This window comes from Pogona vitticeps, chromosome 6, assembly GCF_051106095.1.
Source record: "Pogona vitticeps strain Pit_001003342236 chromosome 6, PviZW2.1, whole genome shotgun sequence".
NCBI classification, from domain to species: Eukaryota; Metazoa; Chordata; class Lepidosauria; order Squamata; family Agamidae; genus Pogona; species Pogona vitticeps.
This window is the reverse complement of record NC_135788.1, coordinates 64,026,516-64,045,350: the sequence shown is the minus strand read 5'-3', so window position 1 is coordinate 64,045,350 and position 18,835 is coordinate 64,026,516. Positions and strand designations below refer to the sequence as shown.

At 45.1% G+C, this 18,835-nt stretch overlaps 1 long non-coding RNA gene across 1 annotated transcript in view; it reads left to right on the top strand.

Moving 5' to 3' along the window:
• Nucleotides 1-8,767: 8,767 nt before the first annotated feature.
• Nucleotides 8,768-18,835, top strand: part of LOC140708331 (uncharacterized) — a 34,208-nt gene continuing 24,140 nt past the window's right edge. The window contains exon 1 of the long non-coding RNA XR_013537367.1: nucleotides 8,768-10,779. This is a non-coding gene — a long non-coding RNA (uncharacterized LOC140708331). The remainder of the gene's footprint in view (nucleotides 10,780-18,835) is intronic.

Genomic DNA, 18,835 nt, shown 5'->3' with positions numbered 1-18,835 from the left:
CAAACTGTTTTTTTTTCAAAATTCATTCCCACCCACATCCTACCCTCAGATTGTTTTACAGTCCACAGAATACTCAGATTTCTTAGAAAAACAGGGCTTCGTTGATGCCCGGCATTAAGGTTAATGCTACAAACCTGGAAGCAGGCAATCAAATAGATATGTGGATACAAGGCATGGAATTAAAGGATTTAGGTGTTTCCAGACTTTATAACTGATGTTATTTAAAACTTCCCCTTGCCTTAAATAAATGAAGGCTCAGTATAGTAATTCTGAGTCACTGGCGGTTGTATTTTCCCCCTTTACACAATATTGGTTATTAAAGTTATTTAATGCCTCTCACAAATACATAAATAACATCTGCCTCAAGAGGTCTAGCCATTTTGCCTATAGCTACATGATAATATACTACTCTAGCTTTCTTTTTGTTTTTTCTTTCTTTCCGGTGAAAGATGCAGCTTGTGCTACAGCACATCTATCTATTCAACTGCTTAAAGTATTAAGCAATTTAAGCTATGACTAACTCTTTCCTTTTCAGCAAATGGCAGTTCTTACTTCAATGGGATCTTGTGAGCTTTTATTTAAAATGTTTTTAAGGAAAATGTTTTCTTGTTTGATACCCCTCTAAATCTTTTCATAGCCTGCACTTTGGAAAGTCTTGAGAACTGATCAGTTGTGTTAAGAATCAACATTCCAGAATGTGCACGCCCCCAGATCCTCCATGGGGAGTGAGCATGAAAAGGTCGCATAGGTCAAGACATAAGGGCAGAAGTGGAAGCTTCCTTTCAACACCATATTTATTACTTAAACCAACAAAGTAACTCTAAACTATTCTAATCACTCAAGTCCTCCTTCAGTCCACCCAAATAAGTCCAATTCTGAGCAGCTTTAATGTCCACAATGGAAAATGGTTATTCACCCTCTCTTACCAGTCTCTAAGGTTTGAGAACTGCCCTGTTCAATACCCTCTGCTTCAGGGGGAATATATCATTATCTGGAATTGCCCACATATCAGCTTCAAGATGTTGGCGTTGATTATACTGTCCCTGCCTCCTCCACTGTCACAACTATGTCTGAGTAGTTGTTGGGGTAGGCTTGCTGGTTCTTTCTCTGTACTGTGACATCATTCAGACAGCTGAACCTCTTTAGGCAGTTGGAGCTGGAACCATTCAGGCACTTCTACCATGTTCTCCCATTCATTATAATTTTCCATCTCCTTCTCTTTCTTCTCCACAGACCTTTGTTCCTCCTTTTTATATCATCCGGGTCTCCCATTTCCCTTCCAGATCCTTCTAAGCCCTATATCTTGCCTTGTACCTCATTCCTTCTAGAAGGTTCCTCAAACTTTGGAGATTTAAGGCAAGCCCTTCCCATTGCTTCCTCATTCTCCACCTCCATAGATAACTCAGCTGATCATCAGCTTCACAATCCATGGCATGGCTATCTTTCATGGATAGGGTGGCTCTGTGAGATCACCCAGGGTAGGAGGAGGACTGGTGAGGAAGAGACAGGGATCATCCTGACATTGGGGACCTTTTGGAACCCCTTCACACAGAAACATAGGTCAGTTGTTCTGTCTGTCTATCTCTGACATATCTTGTAAAAGTTACTTTTTTGGACCAGCCCTTGGAAGCCAGCCATCTCTCCACCTTGTCCCTTTTCATGCATTCAGATTAAATTTGTGAGGACTAAAAGTGGGTGATATAGATCAATGGTCCTCAAACTGGAGTTCCCAGTTGTTCTTGGACTGCAACTCTCAGAAATCCTGGCCAGCACCGCTAGTGATGAAGGCTTCTAGGAATTGCAGTTCAAGAACATCTGGAGACTCCAGTTTGAGAACCACTGATGCAGATGGCTGGTCTCAGCCCCAGTGTCCTCACATGCATCTGATCTCATTCCCTCTTTGTCTGATATCCCTGCATTAAGTAGCATAAGTAAGATTCACCTAAATATGAGTTGAGCTTTCTATGTATTCATACCCAGATCATGTTCTTAAGAATGCAAACAGAGCATTCTTAAGATCTTGCTGTTTAGTGTGGCATGCCCACGGATGAAGGCAGTTGGGTCCAACAAACATGGAGATGAGGGGTGTATAGCCAACACATCCACTTCATCCTAATATTTTGCCGTCATGATTCTTTAAGTACACGACTATGTCATCTCTCTCTCTCTCTCTCTCTCTCTCTCTCTCTCTCTCTCTCGTTCCTCCACCCCTTCCCCCTTGTCAGGAGGAAAAAGGAGATCAGTGTGACATACATAGTTTCCCAAAGCTCATAGGAGCCCTTGGAGATAGATTAGTCTATGAGGAAGTGACTTGATTAACATCATTCAAGGAACATCCACACCGGCAGAATAGCTCGCTATATGATTGCTTTTGATGCTGTTCAGTTTATGGAGTTAACACATGTTTTGAATTGGATGATGATCTATCACACCCCTTTTTACAGCTGTCCCACTCCTCTTTGGTAGAGTGGCAGGGTTACAGGTTTGTTTGTTTTTTGGTGCGATTTGAAACACTGCTAATTCACCCATTCTGTAGCCCATGTGGATAGTTAGTCTGCATCAAAATGACAACCCTGTGACATATTTGGTGGATTGTGGCATTGGAAGAGACTTTGGAGGAAAGCCCCTTTCTATTTCCATCTTCTCTACCATCTAAAATTTTTCAAAATATATATTCTTCATCGTGGTCTTCTGTGAATGCACACAAAGGGTTAATACCAGCGCCAGTGTTGGGCCTCTCGGAACATTCTCTAGCTGCAAGAGAAAAGTAACAATGTTTAGGACTACCCCTACTGCGCACGCCCAGCCTAACCGTCCCTCAGTTCCATTTTTCCGCCTAGCGGTTTGGAGCCTTTCGTTCTTAGCTGCGTTTTATTCAAAATCTGCTTTATTCCTTGGATTTTTGACCTGGCTTAGCTTACGGACTACCCTAGCGCGTTTCCCCTTTCAACCAGACGACTTGGTTTACTCTATTCTCCTGGCTTTTACCCGGACTGCTTACGGACTGCTTTGCCTTCTCCCTTAAACTAGTCGACGTCGGTTCCTTACCACCCTATGTCCCCGTCCGGGCCCTTCAGCAGGTGTGTGGTGTGCGATCGCAAAATCCCCCACCAGGACGGCCACGATACTTGTTTGTATTGTTTGGGGGAATCGCACAACTCCAAAACTTGCCCACACTGCAAAGCTTTCACTAAAGCCGCTCTTAAGGCTCGCCAGCAGCGCCTTAAACTTCATCTGTGGGAGTCAACATTGTCTTCCACGGTGCCCTCGGAGGGGGAGATGGCTTCCACTTCTCGAGCGGCTCCTGTGCAGTCGGTGGTCTCCAAGGTTTCGAAAATGTCGAAAAAATCCGCGACGTCGAAATCGGCCGCTCCTGCTTCGAATCCCGAGCCCCCGGCCCCCGCTCCGCCGAAGGCTAAACAGTTGAAAACATCGAAAGACAAGGCACCCGCCAAGCTTAAGGTGACATCCATTCGACTTTCTCCGAGCTCGGGCTCGATACCGTCACCGATTCTCGAGGGGTTGTCGAGACGCTTCGAGGCTTCGTCCGACGCACCCGCTCCACCTCCGGTTCGACGCACTGAAACTGTGCCACCATCGGGAATGTCTTCCCCGACGCCGAGCCAGTTAGTCGGAGCCACTACTGGTCTCACTTCTGCCCCACATAGCCCATCTCCTGCGGGCCAGGGGTCGTCTCCCTTGTCGATCTCGTCCGTACACTCGGGCTCGAGATCCCCTCGAGACAAGGTGCCTCGCTCACCCATGCGTTCGAGGTCGAAATCCCCTCGAGGCAAACGTCCTCGCACGGAGAAACATCGCTCCCCGAGTCGGTCCCCTTCCTCCGACCGCTCGAGGTCGAAGTCTCCTCGACGGAAACGGTCGAAGAAGAGGCATCGCACTTCGACCCAGTCCGACTCTTCCCATCGTTCGGACTCCAAATCTTCTAAGCGCAAACACTCTAGGAAGAAGCGCCGTTCCCATCGACGTCGTAGTAAACATCGACGTCGATCCTCTTCTTCCTATTCGGTGGACTCCGACCGTCCCAAGCGTCGTAAGCACCATCGACGTCGACATGAGCGCTCGAGGTCTCCTTCCTCATCTTCGACGTCCGCATCTCAAGACCGGTGCCATAAGAAGATCCGGTACATTTACCTGTCTTCTTCGTCGGAGCCCACCCGTCCTCGACGTCGACGCCGAGTTATCCGAGTCGGAGATAAGCCTCCTTCCCTACCTGTTGCCCCTGCACCGCAACCGGTGCCTTCCACCTCGGCGTCGACTGCGGTCCCGCCACGACCTCCGACAGCGTCAGTCGGCATCGAGGGACCCCCTCCAAAAAAGAAGAGGGATGTCTTCTCCTCAGATCCAGATGAGGTGTCCACAGAGCAGTCTTCTGACTCTGATCAAGAACAACCCCCACCCCTGCCACCGCACGAGTTGCCTCAGGGAGATGTGGTGGTTTCAGACACTGGTGATCCTCACGCATCTTCTCCATCTGAGGACTTTTCTTGCTACTCCCAGATGATGTCCAGGCTTGCTAAAACCTTGAAACTGGACTTGAATCTTCCTTCACCTCCGGGCGAAGACTTGTTTTTCGGAGACATTAAAAAGGACAGTACCGCTCCACCTAGTATAGCTTTTGTGCCTGTGGTTATGGAGGCCATTAAGGAATTCTGGGCTCAGCCTGCGAATACCCCTAATGTTCCTCGTCGCACAGAACACTTTTACAGGATTCATGGGGCTGACACCCACTTTCTACTCAAACATCCAATTCCAAACTCACTCATTGTAGAAACAAGCTGTTCAAGACCATCTGCCAAGGCTCACGTTACCCCCGTTGACAAAGAGGGTAAAAAACTGGAAATCATCGGTAGGAAAATCTACTCCCTTGTCACCCTGTTACTTCGAGTCATAAATTACCAGACTGTACTAGGGGCTTATCACAAACAGTTATGGCTTAAAGTTTTGCCAGGACTGAAAATGATACCTGAAGACACCCGGCAAGCTTTTCTAAACTCTTATGAAGAGGCTCAGACGGTATCCAAGCATGAGCGTCTCTCCATTAGACATGCAGCAGAGATCTCTGCTAGAGTTCTCATGTCTGCCATCACCATCCGGCGCCACGCTTGGCTCCGTTCTGCAGACATTTTGGATGATGTCAAATCAAAAGTTGAGAGTCTCGCTTTTGACGCTAGCGGCTTGTTCAATGAAAAGACCGACTCCCACTTAGAGGACCTCCACAAGGCCAAGAGGACTGCCAAGTCCTACTCTGTTCAGACTCAATCTAGACAGCGAAGACCCCAATGGCGTAAATCTTACGGTCAATACCAACAACCTTCTCAACAATACCGTCCTTATAAGCACCTACCTCAGCAACGCTCTGGCCAGTCCTCTTCTTCTGTTCAGGGATAACAGGGATACCGGCCTCGTCCGTCTCATCGCCGCCAATCCTTTAAACCACCTGGAAGAAAACAAAAACAGTACCTTTGACTTTCGGCCCCCCATTTTTACCCATTCACCACCTACCACCCGTCTTCAGCCGTTTCTTCACAACTGGTCTGCCATCACATCCGACATTTGGGCTCTAAAAATTATTCAGCACGGTTACCAGCTGGAGTTTATAAGATCTCCTCCGCTAGGTTTCATAAATCATTCTTCCTTCGATCCCTCGCTAGAGGAAGAAATATCATCTCTCTTGGAAAAAGATGCCATCTATACAGTACCACCTCGCGACATACAACGCGGGTTTTACTCCCGCTATTTTGCTGTATCAAAAAGAGGAGGAGGCATAAGGCCCATCCTCGATCTAAGACTCCTAAACACCTACCTGCGACCCAGACGGTTTCGAATGCTCACCTTAGAGTCCATCATGCACCTGCTGAAGAAAAACAACTGGTTCGTCCTTATAGATCTAAAGGACGCATACTTTCACGTCACTATCCACCCCGACCACCGCAAATTTCTTCGGTTCATCTTTCAGGGCACAATCTACGAATTCCAGGCCCTGCCATTCGGCCTGTCCACAGCTCCCCGGACCTTCACCAAGGTCATGGCCCCAGTGGCAGCTTACCTTCGTCTCAGGGGCATCCACGTCTATCCTTATCTGGACGATTGGCTCGTGGTCTCCACGTCACGAAGACAGTCCCTGAAAGACACAAAATTCATCCTGTATCTCCTTCGCAATCTCGGTCTCACTGTCAACAAACAGAAGTCTCAACTCGTCCCCTCCAAAACAGTACAATACATAGGGGTCTGCTTAGACGCTGTAAAGGGTCGTGCATTTCTCCCCCCAGAGAGAATACACAAGATTCAACGAGCCATCAGGAAATTTCACCCTCGTGCTCGGGTGACAGCCCATCATGCCCAGCACCTTCTCGGCCTGATGTCTTCTACAACACCGGCGTTAGCTCACGCTCGCCTCAAGCTACGGTCACTCCAGTCATGGTTCCTCACTCTTTTCGACCCCATGATGGACAGCCAGAGGAAGCGTCTTCGTGTCACGCCGGAGCTAGCCAGATAGCTCCAGTGGTGGATGTACACACCCCACCTCACGGTTGGTCGGCCCTTTCGTCCACTCCGTCTCACCGCCCAAGTCACAACGGACGCCAGTCCATCCGGCTGGGGGGCGCACTGCGGCCATCACACCATTCATGCCCTCTGGACCCCTCAGGAAACCATGCTCCACATCAATCATTTGGAGCTACTTGCAGTCATCAAGGCGTTCAGGTCCTTCCTTCCACTGCTACAGGGCCGCGGAGTCCAGCTGGTGACGGACAACACTACCACAATGCACTATGTCAACAAGCAGGGAGGAACTCGTTCTCACTCACTCCTATACCTCTCCATCCTCCTCTGGGAGTGGTGTTACCGTCATCATATCTACCCGGTAGCCATCCATGTAGCCACAGAGGACAACACAGTTGCAGACACTCTGAGCAGGCTTCAACATCAGACACACGAATGGGAACTGAACCCTCTGGTCTTCCAGGACCTTTGCCACCAATGGGGGACCCCAGTGCTGGACGTGTTTGCATCCCCTCTCAATGCGAAATGCCCCATGTATGCGTCTCGGGCCGGCCTCGGCCTACATTCTCTCGGCGACGCATTCATGATTCCATGGAACCAGGGCCTCTTATACATGTTTCCACCGATTCCGTTGATACAGAGGTCCCTAGTCAAGCTCCGACGTTCAATGACTCCGGCCATTTTCATCGCACCCTTTTGGCCTCGCCAGGTGTGGTTTCCCACTCTAGTCAAAATGGCTGTGGACTCCATGACCCTTCCGCTATGGCCAGACCTGCTGACCCAAGAAGCAGGCAAAGTCCTTCACCCGGACCTCGAAACACTCCATCTGATGGCGTGGAGGATCGTCCCGAAATCCAAGAGGTCTTGACTAACGCCGTTAAGCCCTCCACATCTCGCTTGTATGCGTACAAGTGGAAGAGTTTTTTGAAATTTACCCAGCAGAGGGATCTCGTTCCCTCCCCTGTATCTCTTTCCACGCTTCTACAGTATCTCCGTTACCTGTTTGACTTTCACCTTTCTATATCTACTATCAAAGTGTACCTTGCAGCGGTTGTCTTCTTCCAACCCAGGGCTTCGCCCTCTTCCCGGTTTTTCTCTCACCCTACCGTCAGGATGTTCTTGAGGGGTCTCTCTAACCTCCGTCCTCCCGTTCGTCCACCACTCCCACAGTGGTCCCTTCACTTGGTTCTACATGCTCTTTCTAGGCCTCCATTTGAACCCATGGCTACCTGTGACCTTAAGATGCTTTCTTTAAAGACACTGTTCCTGGTGGCTATCACGTCTGCTCGTCGGGCTAGTGAGTTAGCAGCGCTCCGTTCTGATCAACCATTTCTTCAATTCTTCAGGGACAAGGTTATGCTCTATCTGGACGTATCGTTTCTCCCAAAGGTGGTCTCCGATTTCCATGTGAATCAACCACTCATTCTACCAACCTTGTTTCCGTCTCCTGCTACTGATGTTGAGCGCATGCTCCACATGCTCGATGTTCGACGATCCCTGGCCTTTTATGTCTCTAGGACCAAGGAATTTAGACAGGCTAACAGACTGTTTCTCTGTTACTTTGGTCCAAAGAAGGGCTGTCCGGCCTCGCCGTCGACGCTCTCTAGGTGGCTCGTATCTACCATCACCGTTGCCTACGAGCTCAACCACAGAGATCCTCCAGAAGGCCTTAGGGCCCACTCCACCAGGGCTATAGCCTCATCAACTGCCTTACTCCGTGGCGTCGACCTGCCCGACATCTGCCGGTCCGCTACCTGGTCCAATGCCTCTACCTTCATAACCCACTACAGATTGGACATGAGGGCAAGAGAGGAAACCAGATTCGGGAGGGCAGTGCTAACATCAGCTCTTCAGTGACAGCCCACCATCCGGTTAGTAAGCGTGCTAATCACCCTTTGTGTGCATTCACAGAAGACCACGATGAAGAAAGAAAGGTTACTTACCTGTAACGATGGTTCTTCAAGTGGTCATTCTGTGAATTCACACAATCCCGCCCGGCCTCCCCTCTGTCTGTCTGTCACTGGCATCTCTATAACTTCGGGTACCTGTGGCGGACAAATGGAACTGAGGGACGGTTAGGCTGGGCGTGCGCAGTAGGGGTAGTCCTAAACATTGTTACTTTTCTCTTGCAGCTAGAGAATGTTCCGAGAGGCCCAACGCTGGCGCTGGTATTAACCCTTTGTGTGAATTCACAGAATGACCACTTGAAGAACCATCGTTACAGGTAAGTAACCTTTCTTTTTCCTATTGATTACAGCACTTTTCTAGAAAAACGAGAAACATTGATGGTATTATGTGTATCATAACCAGGTAGATGCATTGCTGTTTTTCTAATTCACTTTATTTAATAACAACAACAAAAAAGAAAAGAAAAAGAAAATCATCATGATACACTGAATGACAGCTGTGGAAAAAGGCAGAGAAGGGGGAGGGAAAGGGAGTGTAATTAATTGAAAAGGGGATAAATTGGGGTAATCCAAAGACCAGCCTGGGCCCTCCTCATAGGATAAAAAAATACTGATTGGTGTAAACAGACGGATTGCTCCAGTGAGTGATAAAAGAGATTGCACTAAAATTAAGAACCTTTTAAGCATGAACCAGACTGTTCCAACTTCTCTTCTCTGGACACGATGTCAGTGAACACTGTGGATGAGTGTGAATTTAGACCTGAGTCATCATTTCACCATACTTGCTCCCATATACACCATTTGACATTCTACTCCTTCCTCTTTTTTAATCTCAAGGACAGTAATAGCTTAATAATTCTTCTAATTTATTCCTTCCCATTCCTTCCAACATATACAGTAAGTAATGTGAAAAAGAAAGAACTTCCTCTTAGAATTCTATGGTTTTATGTATCAAGGCATAACAAAAATGATCTGGTCCTTAGCAGGTCTGAAAATTAGGTAAATACAACCCCAGATGAACAGCAACATGACGTATTACACCATGTCATGATTTTTTTAAAATAAAGCCAAAATGGAGAAGCAATGCATGAAAAACTAAGTACACTTTATAATTCAAAAGCTTGAAGAACCACCTTTAGCAGCAATTACTTGAAGTAATTGTTTTCTGTATGACTTTACCAGTCTCTCACATTGTTGTGGAGGAATTTTGGCCCACTCTTCTTTACAGTGTTGCTTCAGATCACTGATGTTTGTGGGTGTTTGTTTATTTCATGCACAGCTCTCTTAAGGTCCTGCCACAGCGTTTCAATTGAGTTGAGGTCTGGACTTAGACTGGACCTTTGCAACACCTTATTTTTTTATTTTTCAGCCATTCTGTTGTAGATTTGCTGGTGTGGTTGGGATCCTTGTCCTGTCGCATGACCCAGTTTTGGCCAAGCTTTAGCTGTTGGACACATGGCTTCACACTGGACTCTAGAAGAGCAATTTTTATTTCAAATTCAAAGGGCTTGTTCAATTGTAGGAAAAAGGGGGCTGGAACCTGGGATTTTTTAAATCTGTTCTCTTCCATGTGCTGCAGCAGTTTGTTTTGTATTTTATAGTTTGCTAACCAAAAAAGAAATTTTCTCCAATACAACCAACAATGTACCCTTGACAGTACTGCTAAGATCAAATCTGAACTATGACTACATTAGGGTGTTGTTAGCCTTAGAAGAGCAGCCTTTAAACAGGAAGGACAAAATGTAACCCTCCAGATGTTTGGGGGTGCAACTCCCATAAGTCTCAGCATAGCAGGTGACAAGGGGTGCTGTAAATTGTAGTCTAGCAACATCTGGAAGGGCATACCTCATCCACTCCTCCTCCATACATACCAAAACCACAAGACTGGTGTGTAAACTGTATTACTTTGTCATCAATTGTGAGTATGGAACAGTGCACAACAAATGATTACTTCATAAAATTCCTGCATATAAGTTTTACCACTGGTGTATGATTTGAATATTGTCAAATAACCTCTTTGTTTATTTATTTATTCAGTTTCTTAACACGCACCTCACATTGTACTTTGGCATAAACAAACTATTTTGGCATGCCTCTCTCCAGCTCTCTTTCTGTAGACTGTACGTGTATGGTTGGGGGTGAGGACATCAATAGAGATCTCTGTTTCATTTGGATTATTATACTTCCCAAACTAAAACAGCAAACAGATTTCTGATATCTATTCCAAAAGGGAAATGGTTGTAAACAGAGCCTGACCTTCAGACATTCTCATTCTTTTACCTTCTCTTTTGTGTTCAGATTACACTGTTGCTCCATGGACAAGCTAAGTGGCAAGGGAGGGAGACTGCAGGTGAGTAAAGATGTATTTTTCAGTTTCATTTCCTGACACTCTTCAGATGTTTTAGGGTACAGTTCCCATAATCCACCAGCTAGCTCTCTGGTGGCCTTCGGTATGGAGAAAAGGGTTAAAAATAATTTTTATCAATAAATTATATATTAGCCAAGTAATATGAAACTGAATTCTCTTTATTTTTGTAGAAGGTTGGCCGCTGCTAATTGATAAGGTGCCTGGGTCCATTTCAATTGTACAGCCAGATGTGTGACCAGGTATGTCATAGAAACATGCTTTGTCACCTTGTCAACTAGCCACAATTAGCCACCGCAAATTAGGCAAACTGTACATGAACTCTAAGAGTACTGATTTCTTTTCTTTTGTTGTTTTGACAGCTTCTAACAGTAACATAAACTTTTTATTGGACAATTTGCTTAATCTTTACAATTTATATTTTTGAATTATGAGGCCCTGCCACCAGTTGTGGAAAAGTTCACTCGTCACTCCTTGCTGCCTTATTGTGATTACAAAACCAGAAGGCTGAGCAGGCAAACCTCAGTACATGGCTGGGGTGCTGTCCTCAACCTGGTGTGTAACAAGCAGTCATAGCTCCAGGCAGAGGCTACAGCTGAGTGCTAGAGTACATAATTAGCAAGCAGATGGTTGCAAGTTCAATACAGGACAATACTAAGAAGAAAGAACAGGCCAAAGGCCACATGGGAGATCTCTGCTCAAAACCTTAGTGAGCTGCTGCCAATCAAAGAACACCAACCTTCTCTAACCGGGTGGCTTCCAGATGTACTAAACTACAATTCCCATCCTTCCTACTCAGGACAGACATTGATCCCAGTGGTTGAGGATGGGAGCTGTAGTCAAAATATCCAGAGAATGTGATTTGGAGAGGGCTAAGATAGACAATACTGAGCTGCAGAGCTAAATAGTCTGGTCTGGTTTAAAGCATCTTTGTATGTTCCTACATACGTTGTGTGCGCATTTGATTTATACACAGATACAGATGATACAAATATGGGTACAAATACATTCATGCTGAGTTTTCTGATGGAATATCAAGGCTTGGGTTAACAATCTCTTATGGCTTCTTGAATGTTCCCATCCCTTCAGAGTCTGACAAAGCATTATTTTATAATGCTTATTTTATAGTTGCTGAGAAAATTAGACAAATCTGAACCTGTTCTACAGAGTGAGTCAGTGATTGTTTTGCTGATTCAGATGAGCCAAGTGTCTCTAAATGGAAGTAGCCTTGTGCCGCAGTGCCAAATCTGATAGGGACTGTATTGTTCTTTGGCAATCCTGTTCAAGGGTCATAATTAAGGTATGCATGTCTAGAAGCATTTTGGACTCATTTAAAGGAGCAACAGTGCCTGGACAATCGTTTTTCTGGTTACACAAATGTGCACTGGTTTCATCCTGCAATCCTGCAATCAGATTTAAGAACCTGGCTGGTAACAGTTTCGAAGACAACATTGCTCACTGCAAAAATGATGATTCAGAGGATGCCGCTAATGCAGATCACTGCTGCTCACCCCTTGACAGGAATGGCCACAGGGAATACTTCACTTTTATTCAGGCCCAACTGAGCTGGCTACCTAGATGCCCCAGGCATCAGTTACTTGGCTCAAAGCTTCCTTGGTACAATGGCAATGAATATTGTCCCATTGCTAGCAGTTCAGCTGCCAGTTAGTCAGCTTCTGTACTGCGGATGGTAGAAGGAGTGCTCTCTTACCCTTTGCCTCAAATAGCAGAATGTCTTGATTTGGCACTTGTTTCATACCCCTAGCTCCTGTAGAACCCTCCATTCCACAGTACTAGGCTTCTGTTTCAAACTGGACAGAGCAGTCTGGGTCTCCCCAGGATTATGGGTGTCTTGAGGAGGTTTGGAAAGCAGTGGAAACTGGCATGGGAAGGAGCTATGTGCTTCCACTCCAGCCAAGGAATGTGAAGGAACTCTCCTGCTGTCGTTGGAAAAAGTTTGAAGAGAAATTGTGGCACCCAGAGAGCACTAAGTGACTATTGTGTGTGAGCAATGCTATTGCTGCCTATTCTGGCCTCCATTCCAGCTGTCAAAGTTGGTTAGAGTGAGACAAGCAGTGCCTTAACCACCACTGTGTTGTTTTATTTCATTTAGCTGATAGTCTGTTGGCACCCCATTCTCTGAATAAATCAGAGAATTTGGAATTTGCCTTTGGAAAGCAGGCAGAGCAAAAAGCATGCCACACTTCAGGTACAATATTCCAACTTTTGGAGATGAAATGTGGCAGAGGGAGGACCCCTCCATCCCATTGCAGTGAGGGTACAATTCTCCACAAAGCTTGTGTTTAGGAAGCCAAATGGACTCTTGGTTGTTACTTCCGTGGGGCTTAATATGTTTCATTTGAGTTCTGCATATTTTATGTGAGGAAAACACATGGAGGACTCAACAAGAGTCTGCTATGGAAATTGCTTTTCAGACAATATTTCAGGACTACTGTTCAGAACCCCTTGTTATGTGGGCCATTTAGCCACTCTTTTTTAATTGACTAAAATAATGAGGTTTCTGGAAAAGATACAGATTTTGCATGCACCAGCACACTTGATGCAGTTATTTATCCCCTTCTTACATTTTTCCTGCCATGCCACTGTAAGGATATGAGTGGCAGCATCCTGTTGGAAATGCAAAGAAATTATATGAGCAAGAGATTACTCTGTTGGGGATGTCTACTTGTGCAGCAGGTTAGAGGATTCTCATTGCACATAAATCTAGGCATTTTTGCCTCAGTTCCTCAGTGTCACTGGCCAATGGTGTTTTTCAGTACATAATGATGTTGGAAGTTTGATTTCCCTTCATGCCTCCTGGAAGCACAATTAGTCTGCATGACCTTGGGCAAGCTGCACAGTCCCAAAGTGCTCCCAGAAGAAGGAAATGGTAAACCACTTCTGAGTATTCTGTACTTGGAAAACCCCAAAAAAGGGTCGCCATAAGTCAGAATTGATTTGACAGCACATTACTATCATTAGTTAATGATTTTGAACAATACAGACTGACTGGTGAGGAGGAGTCAAATATGGAAGATATTGCTTCTTTCTGCTTGAGTATGTTTTCATGAACCGTAAACTGTATGTCATGAACCTTTACTGCTGCTCAATCTTGTTGTGCCACCTGGGCTTAATGCCTGGTTTATTTCAGTTTGTTGTCCTCTGGTTTTTACTATGCTTGATTACGTTATTTCATTTTTACATGTACTCCACCCAGAATAGTGCTATGCATTAGTGGAGTGGTATAAAAATGGCAGAAATAAATAAATAAATAATAAATTAGACTGAACCCAAGAGTATGACACAGAAATCTTGTAATGTTGACAGTAATGTTGGCACTGTGTGTTACAAGAAATTTCCATAAGGTCAATGAAATTATGAGACTGGTTTTTAAATCCTGATTTAAATTACTCATATTCAGCATTTATCTTTTGGCTTGAGAGTCACCAAACATGCCTTATACTGCGAGGTATTAGCTGTCCATGTCTTCAACTTGTAAACCCACCTGCAACCTACTACATTTTCATCTTCTCTCAACTTTACTGGTGAAAAAACTTCGTGCTCCCGTAAAGACTTATATACATTTAACATTGCTTCATTTTTCTTGTTGAGCATAAGGCAACTTTAACATCTGCACATAACTCTCAGGTTATGTGTGGCAGTGGCAAAACTGCAAACAGTCAGGTGAGAGAGGAAAACTTAGATGCAGGGAATGAAAACTGAACAGTCAGATAGAATTTAGACCAGGCTTGTCTAGCAAAGCTGCCAGATTGTTCAGGCATAAGAAAGCAACTGGATAGGACTAGAGCAATAGAAGAAGCCAGTAGGGTCTGGATCTCATGGCTTAGACATGAGTGAAGCAAGACATCTTGGAATTCCATTGTTGAAAGTCACAGCAATTCTTTCCTAACAGATTTATGGATTCAATGTATTGACATTAAGTCCATACCAAATGAACTATGCACTGTGAAGCCAAGCCTTTCAAGAAAGTCTGTCTGCTTTCACTAACACTTTCAAAAGCAATCTTTAGCCCCCTCCTCAGACCGCTGTTCTTCACCTATCTCTGTGGTTTCAGAAACATGAATAGAACTCCTTCAGAACTCCTTTCTCCATCCAAGGAGGGGAGGAATTGACGTGACAGGACCTGACATGTGCAGCCATGTTGAGCATGTTGGAGACATATCTCCAGACTCCTTACATATTGTACATTTAAACAGCTGCTACTCAGGAATTACACTGCCCTCCTAACTTGGAATTGAGTTGCAGTGGCCCTACAGTGATCAAGCACCCTGTCAGCCTCAAGTGACATCGCAGTCTAAAATTGTTTTAAAATCATCATCAGACAAGTTGGCACAGTGGACGCCTCAGATCCATTTACTCACAAAAGATGGTGGTCAAGGTCCTGGTGGGTGGCTTCCACTTTATATTTTTAAAATGTCACAAACTGGTGATAGGAAATACTACTGGCAGGATTTGTACTGCGACCAGTTCTTGATAAATTGCATCCTATGTGGAATAGTTTGGCCTAATGGTTTCGGGCTTCACTTCTCTGGGTGGAAAAGCATGTTCTTCTAGTGGCCTTCACCTTAGCTAAGTAGAAGCTGGATGTGAGTTTTGCAGTTTTTAGGTTGGATTCTGATGGAGCCTGCCTCCAAATGCCTTCTCCTATTTTGCTTCATCAGCCATAGTTGTTGATTATACCAACGGACAGGATGGGCTTGGCTGTGGAGAGGGCATTTGGGTGTGATTGTGTCCGTGGCCCTGGTCGTGGCAGTGTACCATCCTTTGACCAGGGCTTCAACACAAGTATCAACCAGTTCAGCCGGTATCCCACACATTGCATCTTGGAATCCAGTTGGATCCAATAGTCTGTGCGGTTGGATCATCTTGTTGGGCCCCATCTCCCTGCAGGAAGCTGTATTTGATCAGGGAGTGATCTGAGCTTGACAGAGGGATGGACACAAGGTCACTCTCTCTTTGCCTTGTTGAAAACACCAGGTCCATCATGTGACCTGCCACGAGGTGGAGCCATTGACATTTTGGGACATATCCAAGGAAACCATTGTGGTGGAATGCCCCACATCATGCCTATCCATCATGGGGAACTCAAGGGCAGGAGCCTGTGATAGGAGGGGCGGAACCAAAAGAACAGTTAGACAGTCAGACAGTTAGAGATGACAGTTGGAGAAAAGTGGTTTGAGATAAGGAATTGAAGAGAGAGGGCTAGGAGATTGACTTGAGAAAGTTAAGACAGAGATTGGAAATTTGGATTGCTAAAGAGAATAGGAAAGGGTTAAAAAGTATAGAGAATAAATAGATGGTCAAAGAATATTGTTAATGTGAATAAAAACACTTACAAACCAACTTGTAATCAAATGCTATTTAATCAATGATCCTAAACATCTGTGATTTACATAGGTTCCCCTTGACATTTTCATCCCAGTCATGTCCGACTCTAGGGGGCGATGCTCATCCCATTTCCAAGCCATAGAGCCAGCGCTTCTCCGAAGACAGTTTCTGTTGTCACGTGGCCAGCGTGATTAGGGAATGCCGTTTTACCTTCCCACCGAGGTGGTACCTATTTATCTACTCACATTTACATGCTTTCGAACTGCTAGGTTGGCGAGGAGCTGGGACAAAGCAATGGAAGCTCACTCCATCACGTGGATTCGATCTTATGACTGCTGGTCTTCTGACCCTGCAGCACAGGCTTCTGCAGTTTAGCCCGCAGCGCCACCACATCCGACTGGATTTGCATAACAACTATTAGATCAATAAATCTGTTGCATTGGCAGCATGTGTCTAAGATACATCTATTTGGTATAGAGTGGATAAGATCCACTGGTTGATTGGTGGCAGTGTGAAGAGAGAAAACACATCCAGAGGGCGGACTTGGGCTTAGGGAAAATAAACAGAGGACCCTGAGTGGAAGCGACAACCATGGTTTCCAAGAACTCAAGGGCTGGCCCTGTAACCTCAGCCTCTGCATGGATATTGAAGTCCCCCAGCACAAGCAATCTTGGGGACCTCACAAATGTCACTGAGATGAAGCCTGCCAGCTCCAGAAAGAAGAGTGCTGGGTCATGGGGAACACGGTAAATCAGCACAATCTCAAATCCATCCCTGGTCCTCAATGACACGTGGAGGTCCTGACAGCTTCCAATGGCAACCCCCCCCAATCTCTCCAGTTTACTTTGATTTTGGATGGAATACTCAGACAGATTAAGGAGAATGCCACACCACCCTCTGCACCCACCCAGGTGTCACATTCCTGGGGGTTACAACAGCAGAGTCCGATAAGCCAGTCCTATGTCAGAAATTCAGAGAATGCAGAGCCAATATCCAAATATCAAAGCCAACTCACACAACGTAGTCCAGGGTCAGAGTCCAAAGCCAAGGGTCCAGAGAACAAGGTACAAGATAGGAGCATGGATGCAAGCCAGAGGTTTAACTTGTTGCTTCCACAGACATTCAGCCGTCTGAGAGCTGTTTATATAGTAAAACAGTCCTTGAACTGCTGGAAGCCTTTTCATCCTGTCAGAACTCAGGGCTAGTTGATTGGATGTTTCTGCGGGCAGCCTTCAAGCGATCCTCTAAACTTTTTGTCATAAGTCTTCCCCGAAGCCTGGCCCTCAGCCTATCTACTGGGGGAGGAGAATCTGGAGGCAATTCACCTGTTTGTGTTTCTAATTGCTCAGCATTCTCCTCAGCTACAGTTAACCCCTCAGGTTCTGGATCTTCGGCTGCACTCATGACACCAGGTCTCAGTGATACAAGCCAGATCTGTGCCCTCATCCAGGATTAAATCCTGAATGAGTTCAGCTTTATTTAAAGTAGATCTGGCATTTAACAACATCAAGGGTAGAGTGGAGGGTTGGCTGAGCAGGTTACCTCGAGCCTGGCAGCTGGCTAAGGACCTAGAACAGGGAACAATCTTCAAACATCTGTCCTCCGTTCTTGTGGACTTGAAAGCTACAGTGCCAACGTCATATCTTCTTCTGCCTGTGACTACTTGGATGTTATTCATATCCCCCAGTGTCAAAACAAGATCAAACAGAGATCTATTGCAGCAGAAATGTAGTGATTCAAGAAACCCCTAGTCATGAGTGGTTTGGGTGGGGCACCTCTATAAATTGCTAAGGTTTATTCCAAAATACTTTTTTAAAAAAAGTAAAGTTTCATTTAAGGTAGAACACTACAAACAGACAAAAAAAGAGACAACAGCCCACCAATCACTACAAAACAACAGCAGCTAAAATGAACAGATAAAAGAGAAAAAAATATCCCACTACTAACTAAAATAAACCCTCCCCCTTTGGAGTCAGAGACTCCAACATCATTTGGCTCTTGGACCTTTCCAGTTGGTTCCCGGTGAGAACTGAGTACATAAATGATCAAGTTCGTCCTAAACTCCTGTCTTTTCCTGGGCCCAAAAATATATTAATTTCCAGCTTTGTTTTACATAGTCTCTTGCTCGTTCCCACAATGCTTCTGAAAGTGTATCAAGTTCTGCTATGTCCCACAACTTCTTTAGCAACTCTTCCGTCACTTTTTAATTTTTGGGCCCGGAGTAGCCTGGCTGCTGTGAGTATATACATTAGACAATATTTGATTTTCTTAGCCGTCTAAAGTGGTCATATGGACCAGATGGGCGGGATATAAATCAAATAAATAAATAAATTATCAGTAATTTTCAGCATAATATTCAATAATACTATTTCTGGTTTTATTTGTTGAATAATTTCTTTTTCTATTTCCCACACCTGTGTCCAATATCTTTTGACTTTTTCACATGACCACTACCTATGGTAATAAGTCCCTATGTTTGTTTGTTTTTTGCACTTCCAACAAATATTGCTGTTACCCTCTGATATTTTTGCCAATCTTTCAGGTATATAATGCCATCTATAGAACATTTTGAGGATATTTTCCCTAAGGTTTACTGGCTTAATCATCTTGTGACATTCTTTCCACATCTTAGTCCAATCATCTCCTTCACCCTCTCATCCTGTATACATTTATTTATTATTTTCTCATCAGT